Below are 15,910 nucleotides of genomic sequence, written 5' to 3'. Positions count from 1 at the left end.
AGGATCCCAGAGCTCCCTATATATAGTAAAATTGCTACATAGCACCTATATAAAATATGATGTTCCCATTGCCCCTATATATAATATGATGGTTCCCTCTGCCCTTATATACAGCATGAAGGTCCCCCTGCGCCTATATATATTATGAAGGTCCCCACTGCCCCCTGCATATAGTATGAAGGTCCCCCTGCCCCCTATATATAGTATAAAGGTCCCCACTCCCCCCTGTATATACTGTAGTATGAAGGTCCCCCTGCCTCCTATAGTATGAAGGTCCCCACTGCCCCCTGTATATAGTATGAAGTTCCCACTCCACCCTGTATATAGTATGAAGGTCCCCACTGCCCCCTGTATATAGTATGAAGGTCCCACTGCCCCCTGTATATAGTATGAAAGTCCCCACTGCCCCCTGTATATAGTATGAAGGTCCCACTGCCCCCTGTATATAGTATGAAAGTCCCCACTGCCCCCTGTATATAGTATGAAGATCCCCCTGCCCCCTATATATAGTATGAAGGTCCCCACTGCCCCCTGTATATAGTATGAAGGTCCCCACTGCCCCCTGTATATAGTATGAAGGTCCCCACTGCCCCCTGTATATAATGGCTAACAAAGTGGCTTGGATAACAATGTCAATGTTTTAGAGTGGCCATCACAAAGCCCTGATCTCAATCCTAGTGAAAATTTATGGGCAAAGCTGAAAAGGCCGGTGCGAGCAAGGCGCCCTACAAACCTGGATCTGTTACACCAGTTTTGTAAAGAGAAATGGGCCCAAATTCTGACCAATTATTGTGAGAAGCTTGTGGAAGGATTATTCTGATTTCATGTCAGATAATGAGAAAAACATGCAGATGTGTCTTTTTATATAGTGCATACTTCTGGTTTCAACTGTATAGTGTGATGGCCCCACTTCCCTGTATATATAGCATAAAGGTCCCCACATCACCATATAAATAGTTTGATGGCCCCAGTTGCCCCCATGTATACAGTAGGATGGTCCCAGTTCCCCCATATATATAGTATGATGTCCCCAGTTCCCTCATATATAAAGTACTAGACGGTGGCCCGATTCTAACATATCAGGTATTCTAGAATATGTAGGTAGTATATAGCACATACTACGTACTATATTGCACAGTGATGTAGTATATAACACAACCGACGTAGTATATAACATAGCTACGTAGTATATAACAGAGCTACGTAGTATGTAACACAGCGTACGTAGTATATAGCAGAGCTACGTAGTATATAACACAGCCACGTAGTACTGTATAGTATGACCCCAGTTCTCTCATATATAAAGTATGATGGTCCCACAGCCCCATATATATAGTAGGATATCCCCAGTTCACCCCATATATATAGTATGATGGCCCCACAGACCCAAGTATATAGTATGATGGCCCCAGTTCCCCCTTTGGATATAGTAAGATGGACCCAGTTCCCTCATATATAAAGTATGATAGTCCCACAGCCCCATATATATAGAACAGAAGTAAAAAAAAAAGCAATTTATAACACCAAGGCCGAGAGAGAATCAAACCTCGCTCCCAAAGTAAATACACAAACACCAATAATAACTGATGGAATACTCCCAAAACTATGAAAATCAAAGAAAATGGAGTACTAGAAAACCATCAAAGGAAATAAAGTCCAGAAAATTTTATTAAGCAAAAATATTCAATGAATAAAATGTAAGCCATACATAGTGGCATAAAGAGGTGAAAAAGGTAAAGACAGGCAGAAAATGAATAAGGATATAGTGAACCAAGTAAGACATTCCACAATAGATGTGATTTATGTTTTTGTCCATTGGCACTAGAGCATTTTGATAATATGTGAGGAGCGAGAAAGTTCAGAAGTTCTGTGTGTATGGATGTGATTGAAATATCAGACAAATGCTTCCCATGTGTGCACCACATACTGTGTGAAAAGTGTCTGTGTTCAGTTCACCAGTATAGGCGCAGAGAATATTATTGTCATATAGTAACTCACCCTCATGGATTGATCAGAAGCTGGGTAGATATATTAGACACTAGATGGTATATGCCAAGGTGGCAAAATAATATCACACACAAATATTTTCTTATTGAAGCCGGAGTGGATTCAGGAATAGACCTTGCATATTCAGAGTCTACTGAGGACTCAGATCCAGATGTATGAGGCGTATACAGCGCTTGTGGTTGGAACTGCGTTGTTCATAGTGATCTACTTTTTCAGGGCAGTGTGCATCAGCATCAGGACAGAACAGAGAGTTGCGCTTCAGCTTGTTGCTTAGGAAGCAGGATTGCTGGCTATGACAGTAGACCAGTGAGATCCAGCTTATACAGTTAGGTCCATATATATTTGGACAGAGACAACATTTTTCTAATTTTGGTTATAGACATTACCACAATGAATTTTAAACAAAACAATTCAGATGCAGTTGAAGTTCAGACTTTCAGCTTTCATTTGAGGGTATCCATATTAAAATTGGATGAAGGGTTTAGGAGTTTCAGCTCCTTAACTTGTGCCACCCTGTTTTTAAAGGGACCAAAAGTAATTGGACAATTGGCTCCAAGGCTATTTCATGGACAGGTGTGGGCAATCCCTTTGTTATGTCATTCTCAATTAAGCAGATAAAAGGCCTGGAGTTGATTTGAGGTGTAGTGCTTGCATTTGGAAGGTTTTGCTGTGAAGTAAACATGCGGTCAAAGGAGCTCTCCATGCAGATGAAACAAGCCATCCTTAGCCGGAAAAAACAGAAAAAAAAACACCCGAGAAATTGCTACAATATTAGGAGTGGCAAAATCTACAGTTTGGTACATCCTGAGAAAGAAAGAAAGCACTGGTGAACTCATCAATGCAAAAAGACCTGGGCGCCCACGGAAGACAACAGTGGTGGATGATCGCAGAATAATCTCCATGGTGAAGAGAAACCCCTTCACAACAGCCAACCAAGTGACCAACACTCTCCAGGAGGTCGGCGTATCAATATCCAAATCTACCATAAAGAGAAGACTACATGAAAGTAAATACAGAGGAATCACTGCACAGCGCAAGCCACTCATAAGCATCAAGAATAAAAAGGCTAGACTGGACTTTGCTAAAAAACATCTAAAAAAGCCAGCACAGTTCTGGAAGAACATTCTTTGGACAGATGAAACTAAGATCAACCTCTACCAGAATGATGGAAAGAGAAAAGAATGGCGAAGGCGTGGTACAGCTCATGGTCCAAAGCATACCACATCATCTGTAAAACACGGCAGAGGCAGTGTGATGGCTTGGGCATACATGGCTGCCAGTGGCACTGGGTCATTAGTGTTTATTAATGATGTGACATAGGACAGAAACAGCCAAATGAATTCTGAGGTATTCAGAGTCATACTGTGTGCTCAGATCCAGCCAAATGCAGCCAAACTGATTGGTAGTTGTTTCATACTACAGATGGACAATGACCCAAAACATAAAGCCAAAACAACCCAGGAGTTTGTTAAAGCAAAGAAGTGGAATATTCTTGAATGGCCAAGTCAGTCACCTCATCTCAACCCAATTGAGCATGCATTTCACTTGTTAAAGACTGAACTTCAGACAGAAAGGCCCACAAACAAACAGCAACTGAAAACCACCGCAGTGAAGGCCTGGCAGAGCCTCAAAAAGGAGGAAACACAGCGTCTGGTGATGTCCATGAGTTCAAGACTTCAGGCAGTCATTGCCAAAGGGTTTTCAACCAACTACTAAAAATGAACATTTTATTTAAAATTATTGAATCTGTCCAATTAATTTTGGTCCCTTTAAAAACAGGGGGGCACATGTGAAGGAGCTGAAACTCTTAAACCCTTCATCCAATTTTAATGTGGATACCCTCAAATGAAAGCTGAAAGTCTGAACTGGTAGAGCAGCTTAGTATACATTTTTTGCAAAAAACGTATCAACCAAATACCCTGTTTTTTACATCTTTTACTAGCACTTGCGGATTACTGCAACATTTTTTCAAACTGAGTGTTTTTGGTTTTACTATTCTCTTTTGTGTCTTCAGGTTTCTTGGTGGTGTGTGAACATGATCATACAGACTTGTTCACTGTGCAAGTAGCCCATGTGTTCCTGTTTCCATAATTGTTCTCTTGTGTCTACAAGACTGGGGAGTTCCACCACTCCTCTTGGGCTATCTGCACAAAAGCTGTTCTACCCTGTATGCACACATGGATTTTTCCTCTCTGAACACTGTTCACACAGGTTATATACAGATGATCAGGTTTTTAAATACATCAGATAGGGATTGCATACATTAGTTAGGACTGCTCTGATAAGGGTATACCGTGAAGATTGGTAGAGCAGCTTAGTATACATTTTTTGCAAAAAACGTATCAACCAAATACCCTGTTTTTTACATCTTTTACTAGCACTTGCGGATTACTGCAACATTTTTTCAAACTGAGTGTTTTTGGTTTTACTATTCTCTTTTGTGTCTTCAGGTTTCTTGGTGGTGTGTGAACATGATCATACAGACTTGTTCACTGTGCAAGTAGCCCATGTGTTCCTGTTTCCATAATTGTTCTCTTGTGTCTACAAGACTGGGGAGTTCCACCACTCCTCTTGGGCTATCTGCACAAAAGCTGTTCTACCCTGTATGCACACATGGATTTTTCCTCTCTGAACCCTGTTCACACAGGTTATATACAGATGATCAGGTTTTTAAATACATCAGATTGGGATTGCATACATTAGTTAGGACTGCTCTGATAAGGGTATACCATGAAGATTGGTAGAGCAGCTTAGTATACATTTTTTGCAAAAAACGTATCAACCAAATACCCTGTTTTTTACATCTTTTACTAGCACTTGCGGATTACTGCAACATTTTTTCAAACTGAGTGTTTTTGGTTTTACTATTCTCTTTTGTATCTTCAGGTTTCTTGGTGGTGTGTGAACATGATCATACAGACTTGTTCACTGTGCAAGTAGCCCATGTGTTCCTGTTTCCATAATTGTTCTCTTGTGTCTACAAGACTGGGGAGTTCCACCACTCCTCTTGGGCTATCTGCACAAAAGCTGTTCTACCCTGTATGCACACATGGATTTTTCCTCTCTGAACCCTGTTCACACAGGTTATATACAGATGATCAGGTTTTTAAATACATCAGATAGGGATTGCATACATTAGTTAGGACTGCTCTGATAAGGGTATACCGTGAAAATTGGTAGAGCAGCTTAGTATACATTTTTTGCAAAAAACGTATCAACCAAATACCCTGTTTTTTATATCTTTTACTAGCACTTGCGGATTACTGCAACATTTTTTCAAACTGAGTGTTTTTGGTTTTACTATTCTCTTTTGTGTCTTCAAGTCTGAACTTCAACTGCATCTGAATTGTTTTGTTTAAAATTCATTGTGGTAATGTCTATAACCAAAATTAGAAAAATGTTGTCTCTGTCCAAATATATATGGACCTAACTGTACATAACAGGGCTGAAGCGCCCCCAGATGCAGGGCCACGAGTGACTCGATACCGGTCCTCTGCTGGCTCAGTTCTGGGGATGTCACGGTGGCTGGACCCGGTCCGTGACCCTGCTAAGGGGCGTCCAATGAAAGGTGATACGAGTCTGTCAAGGTTTAGTGACGCCACCTGTGGTATTCGGTCAGGGTGACCGACGCTGCTTGGGGTCCACTGGGGTGATGTGATGGCAGCTAGATGGTATACCTTCCCACAGGTGAAGTATGTCCCCAGGGCTTCCCAGTATGATGGATAGTGATAGTGTGGGGTACAGACAATAGCGAGGACACAAGGTTGCAGTCTCTTTACCTCTTTACTGAAGACTTCAGGATCCGCAATCCAGAGCACAGTTAACAGGGCTGTCTGAGACAGGCCGGTCCGAAGGCACACCCAGATTTCCCTTTACAGGTGGAAATCGTTGCCTACCACTAGCGCCTGTGTGCTGTAGTGCTTCCCTGCTGAGTATTCGGGATAGTCCTCACAACTTCTATTCTCGTTCTTTCTACTTCGTTCCAGTTCTTTCTAGTTCTCCATCCCCCAGGTATGTTATGGCTAGGATGCACCCGTTTGACGGGTAGGCTCGGAGTTCTTCCGGGACCCTAGAGATGCCCCTCTCCACGCGTTGCCCCCTATGTCTGCTTAGGTGATGTAAGGTAGACAGCCAACCTATAATTAACTGTCCTGCGGAGTTTGAAGTAAGGCATAGAGTCAGTTACTTCCTCGGTGTTCCGGCCACCGGCTACGCGCCTCAGTAGGATGTTGCCGTTCTCCAGGCACGACTCCTACTGGCTCTCCTTTGTGCTTGATCTCGTTTCTCACTGTCCACAATATCCTTCGCTTCGTGTCTCTTTCTTAGGATACCACCGCGGGTAGTGCAGGCGCGGTTCCGTTACGTTCTGTTCTTGTCGCCAGGTACCTGCCAGGTTCCCACGCCTGGCAGGGACCCCCCTGAATCTTCTCCCTGCAACACCCCCTGCCACGGGATGTTGCCTGCCTCCAACCCAGTCAGCTTCTGACTAACTTCCTATCCAACCCCTAGTTTTACCAGTGTGAGGAGTGGCCCAATAAATAAAGCCTTTTTCTCCCCCTAGTGGCCGGAGTGTGAAGTGTAATGTGTGCTGGTGATACCTGGTCAGAAGAACTCCCTTAGTGCCATCAGACATACCATCACTCCCCTTAGTGGCAGAGCGATGTTACTGCAACGACCAGATCTCTGGGGCGCTGCACTACCTTTAACAGCTGTTATGGGTGCTAGGCACACCAGGTCAGGACAGATTATGGATCCGGAATATAAGATAAAGGACCTGGTTTGTCTTGAGCAGGGAAATAAAGCAGATAAGGATACGCTAATAATTCTAGAACAAGCAGGAATGCCAAGGAATGGATGTTTAGATGCTGAGAGATGGCATCATTCAGGTAAGAAGCATGCCACATGGATTGATAAATATGACTATGGGATGCAAGTTGCAGTATGGATCAGAACCTCTCAACTACATGGTCAGTTTTAAATACTGAGAATGAGGAATGTGATGAAGCTAGAATGTGAGAATGCATGAGAGGTGATCTGCAGCATTCCCGCAAGGCACAAGTAGCCCCCCTTCACAAAGTCAGTCTGTGTCTCCCAGGTTCCCTCTGCCCCTGTAACAGCAGGGGGGGGATGAAATCAGCCCCCCCTTCCAGCAGCAGCCCAGCAAAGAGTGAGGCTGCAAGTGAAAAGGAAGTGTCTTCAGCATCTTCTGTGTCTGCAGCCTTGACAACAGTACAGTACCCTACTTGCATGGGAGTTTTGGATCTACCCCTTCATTCCCGTTCTAGATACCTGGGCTCTGCTCTACGCAGACCACAGTGATCTGTCAGCAGCCAGGGGCACCGTGGTTGCCAATTATGGGGGGAGGGATCATTCCAACGTCAGTCTTAATGCAAATGCAACCTGGCTTCCCAGCATATGACACCTCTCCTTCTACTTATTCGACTACGAATCAATACCCTGGGCTGCCAAAGGGATCCCTGGATAGTTTCTCCCCCCCAATAAACAGTCCCCAACAGCAGCAGCAAGCTCCTACCGGACAAGATGAAGACAGGTTTCACTTGCAGACAACCCTCCCCCAGGTGACAATAGAGTAGTAAAAAAGTTGGTCCTAAACAGAATAGATAGTGAATGGAGGTGTATGGGAGAGGACCAGTCCAGTGAAGGGGCAGTGGGGGCTGCAGAAAGTAGTCCCTCACACCCACAACCCCAGTGCACACAGGCAATCAACAAGACAGGCAGGGGGATAAAAGAGCCATGAGATCCACTACCTGGATCTGTAATAAATGTAAGACCCGCTTCCACGGGTCCTAGGACGATGGCCATTTCGCGTTGAACATGCTTCCACGGGTCCTATCTGGACCCGTGGAAGCGTGTTTAACGCGAAACGGCCGTCGTCCTTTTACTTGCACTGTCCCTACTCTTATTACCTTGTCCATGAATTTATATTGGAAATAAAGGACCAAGGTTTCTTCGTCACATAACGGTAGTGTTGCTGCTTTCTTCTTCCTTCGGATGTAATAAATGTAACAAGCCACAAGATAAAGGAAAAACGCAATGTGACTTCTGTGCTATGACTGAGAGGGGTGATGCTGCAATTACCCTTCTTGTAATAACAAAGACTACCAGTAGAACACAGGAGGATGGAGAGGATCACGCAAAGATAAATACCACTACTTGGTATAAACCATGGAGCAGATCTGAGTAACTTGCCATGGCAAATAGCTTCCCAGACCCGTATAAGAATACCCTTGGGTTTTATAAAGTCATGGAGGGTACAGCTGATAACTATAACACTGCATGGAATGATTTGGAACCAATATGCCGCATCTCTGCCGGGGTGCTGCTAGTTGAGAAAATAAAAGCAGTTCAGGGGAATGCTATAATACAGGAGATACCAGTAGACAAGAAAACTAGAGAGTCAGGACAGAATGTATCTATGCTGCACTCGATCAGTCCCTTCCCATGTTTAGGGAGATAGAGGACCAGATTAACAGCAGTAAAGCAAAGAAGCCGCAAAAGCCGACTCCTGTTATGGTGTATTTAATAATGCTGTGAAAACTGCGGTGCAGGGGGCAGGTATATTTCACAGGGGAACAGGGGGGAGAGAAGAAAAGGAAAGATGGGATAGTTGACCAAGAGAAGAGTAAACAAAAATAACTGTTTCCCCATGGAATGGCTATCACTTTCACACAATTAAAACTTCCTAATGGGAAACAATGAAAATGCCTGATTGATATGGGGCGAGTCATACTATTATAAGATAAAGGACATGCCACAATGATTCATGACAGGGAAAACAGACTAGGATGTAGGAGAAGGGGAACAGTCCATCCCTTGCATGAAACAGAACCCATGAATGTGTGAATAGCACGTGCCACAGACTTGTGTGCCCAATTGCTAGTCTCAGATAAATGTCCTCTAAGCTTGATAGGTGCTGATATCCTGGGTGCAATGAATGCAGTTATTGTTTGGAAGAAAGGCATTACTGTTACAGGCCCATTGTCTGAAGCAGGGGTGGATTAAGGGTAGCCAGGGCCCCGGGCTGTTCAGACACTGTGGCCCCCCCCCCCCGGTCATGTGACGGGGGTCATGTGACGGGGGTCATGTGACGGGGGTCATGATATACCCGAACCAGATTATTCCAGAAAAATGGCCGGGCCCTACTCTACTGTAACCTATTAAATATTTGGTAGAATCTGCAATACAATTTAGGTATATTTTGACCAATAATATCACATACAAGGAACAAATACCACCGCAACATGACCAGACCACAAATTACAACCACAGTGATCGAATAATATCACATACAAGGAACAAATACCACCGCACCATGTCAAGACCACATATTACCACCACTTGGTGACCAAATATCACATACAAGGGACAAATACCACAACACCATTTCCAGACCACATATTACCACCACATAGTGACCGAATACTACAATACTGATCAGTAAAAAACAACAACACAATACTATCACCATAAGTGCCAGTATTCACAGGAGATCTGTACTTAGTATGCAGTGTCTGTGTACAGGTAATACAGTGATCACCGGTGACATTATACACAGGAGCTCTGTATATAGTATACAGTGTATAGTGTCAGTGTATAGATAACACTGACTCACCAGTGACGTCTCTAGGTGAAGTCCTTCATCTTTCATCCAGCACAGACCGCCATCATTTCTTCCAGCCAGGACTCGTTTCTGCAGGAAATAACACAGTTATCTCGAGCTCCGCTTGTAGAACACATTACTTAATTTTTCACAACTTCTACATTACACCACATGAAGAAAAAAAGGCGATATAGTGTCACTCTGCACAGTAACAGGACCGACCCCCATTTAAAACAGTATACTCAAAAAATAAAATAAATACATCACTGCAGTAATAATATCCCTTAATTAGCCCCTATGGTAATAATATTCCACATCCTGGCCCCGTGTGTCTCATTCCTGGCTCCAGCCATATGTTCTCGCATCCTGCCCTCATGAGTATCCATTCTACCCCATATGATCTCCACATCCTGCCCCATCTGTCTCCATCGTATCCATCCTGCACCATGATCCAATCCTGCCCCATGTCTTTCATTCTGCCCGTGTCTCCAATCATGCCCCGTGTCTACATTCTGCCCATGCCTCCAGTCCTGCCCCCAGTGTGTCCAGCAATCTGCCCCAGTATGTCCAGCATATTGCCCGTGTCCAGCAATCTGCCCCAGTGTCTCCAGCATATTGCCCCCAGTGTGTCCAGCATTGCCCCCAGACAGTGTGTCCAGCAATCTGCCCCAGTGTGTCCAGCAATCTGCCCCAGTGTGTCCAGCATATTACCCCCAGTGTGTCCAGCAATCTGCCCCAGTATGTCCAGCATAGTGCCCCAGTGTGTCCAGCATATTGCCTCCAGACAGTGTGTCCAGCAATCTGCCCCAGTGCGTCCAGCATTGCCCCCAGACAGTGTGTCCAGAATATTACCAACCGTGTGTCCAGCAATCTGCCCCAGTATGTCCAGCATTTCCCCCAGTGTCTCCAGCATTGCCCCAGTGTCTCCAGCCATCTGCCCCAGTGTCCTCCAGCCATCTGCCCCAGTGTCCTCCAGCCATCTGCCCCAGTGTCCTCCAGCCATCTGCCCTAGTGTCCTCCAGCCATCTGCCCTAGTGTCCTCCAGCCATCTGCCCCAGTGTCCTCCAGCCATCTGCCCCAGTGTCCTCCAGCAATCTGCCCCAGTGTCCTCCAGCATTGCCCCAGTGTCCTCCAGCATTGCCCCAGTGTCCTCCAGCATTGCTCCAGTGTCCTCCAGCAATCTGCCCCAGTGTCCTCCAGCAATCTGCCCCAGTGTCCTCCAGCAATCTGCCCTAGTGTCCTCCAGCAATCTGCCCCAGTGTCCTCCAGCAATCTGCCCCAGTGTCCTCCAGCAATCTGCCCCAGTGTCCTCCAGCATTGCCCCAGTGTCCTCCAGCAATCTGCCCCAGTGTCCTCCAGCCATCTGCCCCAGTGTCCTCCAGCAATCTGCCCCAGTGTCCTCCTGCATTGCCCCAGTGTCCTCCAGCCATCTGCCCCAGTGTCCTCCAGCAATCTGCCCCAGTGTCCTCCAGCAATCTGCCCCAGTGTCCTCCAGCATTGCCCTCAGTGTGTCCACCGTTATAAAAAAAAAACAAACAAAAAAAAAACAAGCAGGTATGTCTAATCGAACAGATTCCTTGCTAAACTTTTTGTACCACGAAGGATATAAGGTTTCAAGAGATAAACGGCAAAAAAAAAGGAAAATGTTATTTTCTTAGGTCACTACATTTCACCGGAGCTGAAACATGTAAGCAATTGTGCCCACTTCCATCAGTACACTGAGAACATTTCTGGGGCTGATCGGCTACTGTAGAAAATGGATTCCCTCTGCATCACAAATCATGCACCCTCTCTTTAATGTGTTGTCAATGTGAAACAAGGGTCAGCCATACCAACTGACCACATAAGCAAAAGAGGGGTTCAAGGACTGGAAGGAAGGAAGCCATTCTCTCAGCCCCAGCACTAGGAATCCCAAGTTATGACCTCCCATGCCGTTTGTACTGTCATGAATCGAGGGGGGGGGACATGTTATGGGTGTACTGTTTTTAACACAACAACTTGCCAATGTGCAAGAGACCCCAATCCCTAATGCAGAGCTAGAGCTTTATGTAGATGGGTCACGGTTAGTGTTGAGCATTCCTATACTGCAAATATCGGGTATCGGCCGATATTCGCGGTATCGCAATTCTGATACTGAGTTCCAATACTTTTGCAATATCGGATACCGGAATCGGAAGTTCCCATAATGCTATGAGCCAGTTTGATTTAATTCAGCCAATGAGGAATCCTAAGAAGTGTGGGCACATTCTGTTATGCATGTTAGGCATGTGACTACTGGCATGGCTGTGATTGGCTGCTGAAATGATGTCATGATGCACTATAAAAGTCGCCGCCGCCATTTTGGGTTCACTCTTCTGTGAATTCAGTTAGGGACAGGACGCTGCTCTTCTGACTGAGGGACAGTTTGAGATAGAGATTTGCTTCATTATGCTTTACCCAGGCTACTGTTGCAACCGCTGTGTGAGAACCTTTTTTTGGCCTTGCAGCGCTGTTCACAACAGCTGTCTGCAAGGTCTCTGTGTGTGTGAGTGCAGCTCACACTGCAGTGTGTTCTGCAGCCACATCTGGTTGTAGTTCCCTCAGCGTGCGTCACTGCCTCATACAGTTACATTGTCCTTTTTTGCATTTATACTGCTGCACATTTTGCCAGATTTCTCCTATTACTGTGTTTCCATCCATATCCAGCTAGATAGCGTACAAACAGTATATAGGAATAGATAGAGGAGCTTTTCTGCAGCCTTGCAGCGCCGTTCACGGCTGTCTGCAAGGTCTGTGTGTGTGAGTGCAGCTCTCGCTGCAGTGTGTTCTGCAGCCACATCTGGTTGTAGTCCGCTCAGCGTGCGTCACTGCCTCATACATTATCCTTTTTTTCATTAGTGCAGCCCATTTTTCCTGATTTCTCCTATTAGTGGTGTGTTTCCATCCATATCCATCTAGATTGCGTGCACTATATAGGAGTAGATAGAGGAGCCTTTCTGCAGCCATGTGCCCTGCAGCCCCAGCCAGATTAGTATTAGCCTATTTTTTGGAGCCTCATCTATTGAAATGTAGGTTACCTTCCTGCATTGTAATAGCTACAAAAAGTTTTTGATACTATCGGTTTTACATCTTTGGGCACATCCATTTTTTTTTGTCAAAACAAAAAACCTAAATAAAGTTCACCAAACACTCCACTTTACAGTTGTGTAGGCCACATTAGTTCATATTAAAGTCTAGTCCACACTTTATAAAATTAGTGTTTCTTATATCTGTTAGCAGCTGTTCAGGAATAAGCACACTAACCTGTTATGATACGGTGGTCTAGGAGCAACATGGAACGAGCTCTGAAGGTAGTGGTAACTGTACTGTCCGCAGTCCCTAAGCTCAACACAACACTAGAAGTAGCCGTGGAATGCTCCTAACTCTCCCTAGGCATCTCGTCACAGCCTAAGAGCTAACTACACCTAAAGAAAGAAGCAGGAAAGCTATCTTGCCTCAGAGAAAATCCCCAAAGGATAGATTAGCCCCCCCACAAATAATGACTGTGAGTGGAGAGGGAAAAGACATACACAGAATGAGACCAGGATGAGCACAGGAGGCCAGTCTAGCTAAATAGATAGGACAGGATGGAATACTGTGCGGTCAGTATAAAACACTACAAAAATCCACGCAGAGTTTACAAAAAATCTCCACACCTGACTAAAGGTATGGAGGGCAAATCTGCCTCCCAGAGCTTCCAGCAAGACAGAATTAAATCACACTGATAAGCTGGACAAAAATAGAAAGCACAGAATGGATAAGTCCACAATCTATGGACAGAAAAGAGCAAGCAAAAACTTATCTTTGCTGAACTGGTCAGGATAACAGGGAACTCCAAAGAGATGTGAATCCAACCAGGAACCATTTACAAGTGGCACTGGCTGAAGAAAGAGCCAGGCCTAAATAGCAGAGCAGAAGAGACGATAAGTGGAGGCAGCTGATGACAGCTAACTCCAAGGAGCAGCCATACCACTAGAAACCACAAGAGGGAGCCCAAGAGCAGAACTCACAAAAGTGCCACTTACAACCACCGGAGGGAGCCCAAGAGCGGAATTCACAACACTAACCCCTTAGTACTTTTCTGCCTTCTTCTTCTTTATCAGTCTAACAAGATGAAGAAGGCAGGGGGAGTAAGGCACATGGTCGTGGGCGTGGAGTTTCTGCAGGTAGAGGACGTCGGGATTCTGTGCCTGCTGAGGGCACCAGTGACTCAGCATCCCCCAGTTTTACCAGGGAACAGTCCCTTATGCGCAGCTTTGTAGGAGCTCGCCATACCCCACTGCTGCGGGACGAACAAATTGAAGCTGTTGTCGGATGGATGGCAGCTAACGCATCGACTTTAATTAGTGCCACATCCTCTCAGGTCCAGAGCACTGAAGAGCACCCATCTGTCTCTACACCACCTGCCAAATTGCCCAGGCAGTCAGAGAGCCCTTGACAGGCGCTACTTCTCTACTTCTGTTCTCTGAATCTCTTGGCTTGGAAAGAGGGGGCCAGCCAGCCAAGCAGCATTCAAGAAATGGAAGAAGAGGCAGTATGCAGTGATGCGCAACTGCTTTGTCTCTCTGAATCTGAAGAGGTGGGTGAGCCAGTGCCTACGGTCAGCACACCTCAGTACGCATCTGATGATGAGACTCAGGTGCTACTTTCTGGTGCGTACTGTGCTGCCAAGACTACCCAGGAGAGGCAGTTGTTGGAAGAGAGTAGTGTAGATGATGAGGTCCTTGACCCATCATGGCGTGAGGTACAGGAAGGTGGTGGGAGCAGCTCTGAGGAAGAGATTCCCCAAACAGTCTAAAAAGGAGGGAAAGGGAGGGGGCAGACTAGGTTGCGTGTAGCCTCCACTTCGGCACCCATTAGGAGCATGCCTCTTCCAAAACCCAAAATGGGCGCTCCCAAGACTTGCAGTGCCTGGTCCTTTTTTGACACAGTTGCAGATGACATTGCTTTGTCAAATGCAAGCTGTGTCATCAGAAAGTGAAAAGAGGGAAAGTGTCAGCAACCTCAATACCACAAATATGTGGAAACATGTGCGGACCAAGCATGCGTTTGAGTTACAAAAACACACTGAAGACCTAGGCCAACCTACAGTGCCACCTACCACCTCTTCAGCTCATGTTGTAGCCTCATCCTCCAACCTCTGGCACTGTTGTACAGAGACCCAGTGTAATTCCACCCACAGCTCCATGTTCCCTGTCATCCTCACACTCCCAGCCCAGTCTACAGCCATTGGTAGCACAAAGGCGGCCATTCTCGGCAAACCACCGCCGAGCACAGGCTCTGAATGCTGGCATTGCAAAACTACTGTCCCTTGAAATGCTTTCATTCAGGCTGGTGGAGACCGACACCTTCCGTAATTTCATGGCCTTGGCAGTCCCACAATAAAACGTGCCCAGCCGCTTTAATTTCAGCAGGCAAGCCGTCCCTGCCCTGCAAAAGCACGTGGAAGGAAACATTAAACATGCACTACTAAACGCCGTCAGTAGCAAGGTCCACCTCACCACCGATGCATGGACCAGTCACCATGGACAGGGACGATACCTTTCCCTCACTGTCCATTGGGTAAATGTTGTGGAGCCGGGTACAGATCTTGAGAGTGGCGCTGTACGTGTTCTGCCAACTCCAAGGATTGCAGGAATCCAGTCTGTACACATTGACTCCTCCTCATACTCCAGTTCCTCTGAATCAACGCTGCAGGAGCCGTCACAGTCTACCTCCACAAGGACCCAAGAACGCTTACCTGTTACGACCGATATGAGCACAGCCGTGGCCAAACGTCAACAGGCCGTACTGAAATTAATTTCTTTGGGGAATCGAAGCCACACAAGCGCAGGAGCTCTGGAATGCCATCAAGCAGGAGAGCGACGTGTGGTTTGTGCCAGCGAATCTCCAGCCAGGCATGGTAGCAGGGCCGGCGTCAGCACCAGGCGTACCCGGGCAAGTGCAAGACATGGGGGGCCATTCAGGGCCGGAGTTAGGGGCAGGCAACTGCCAGTGCCTAGGGCCCCCGCTCCCCAGGGGCCCTCAGCTAGCGGCACACCACGCAGCTGCTATGGGTCCCCTGTGAGGCAGGGGGGGCCACCTGTCGCAAGTGCCAACTCCCCCGCTGCCGCTTTGAACTTTACCGGCGTCTGCCGGTAAAGTTCAAAGCAAATGATAGAGAAGAGAGCGTCACCTGACGCTCCCTCTCCCATCATTCCCCGCTCTGCCTCTGACACTTCCGAGACTGGAGCAGGGAGAGAGCAGCGCGGCGTCGGAACATTG

Source organism: Ranitomeya imitator, chromosome 5 (genome assembly GCF_032444005.1).
Source record: "Ranitomeya imitator isolate aRanImi1 chromosome 5, aRanImi1.pri, whole genome shotgun sequence".
Taxonomy (NCBI): domain Eukaryota; kingdom Metazoa; phylum Chordata; class Amphibia; order Anura; family Dendrobatidae; genus Ranitomeya; species Ranitomeya imitator.
Note: the sequence above shows the minus strand (reverse complement) of the source record.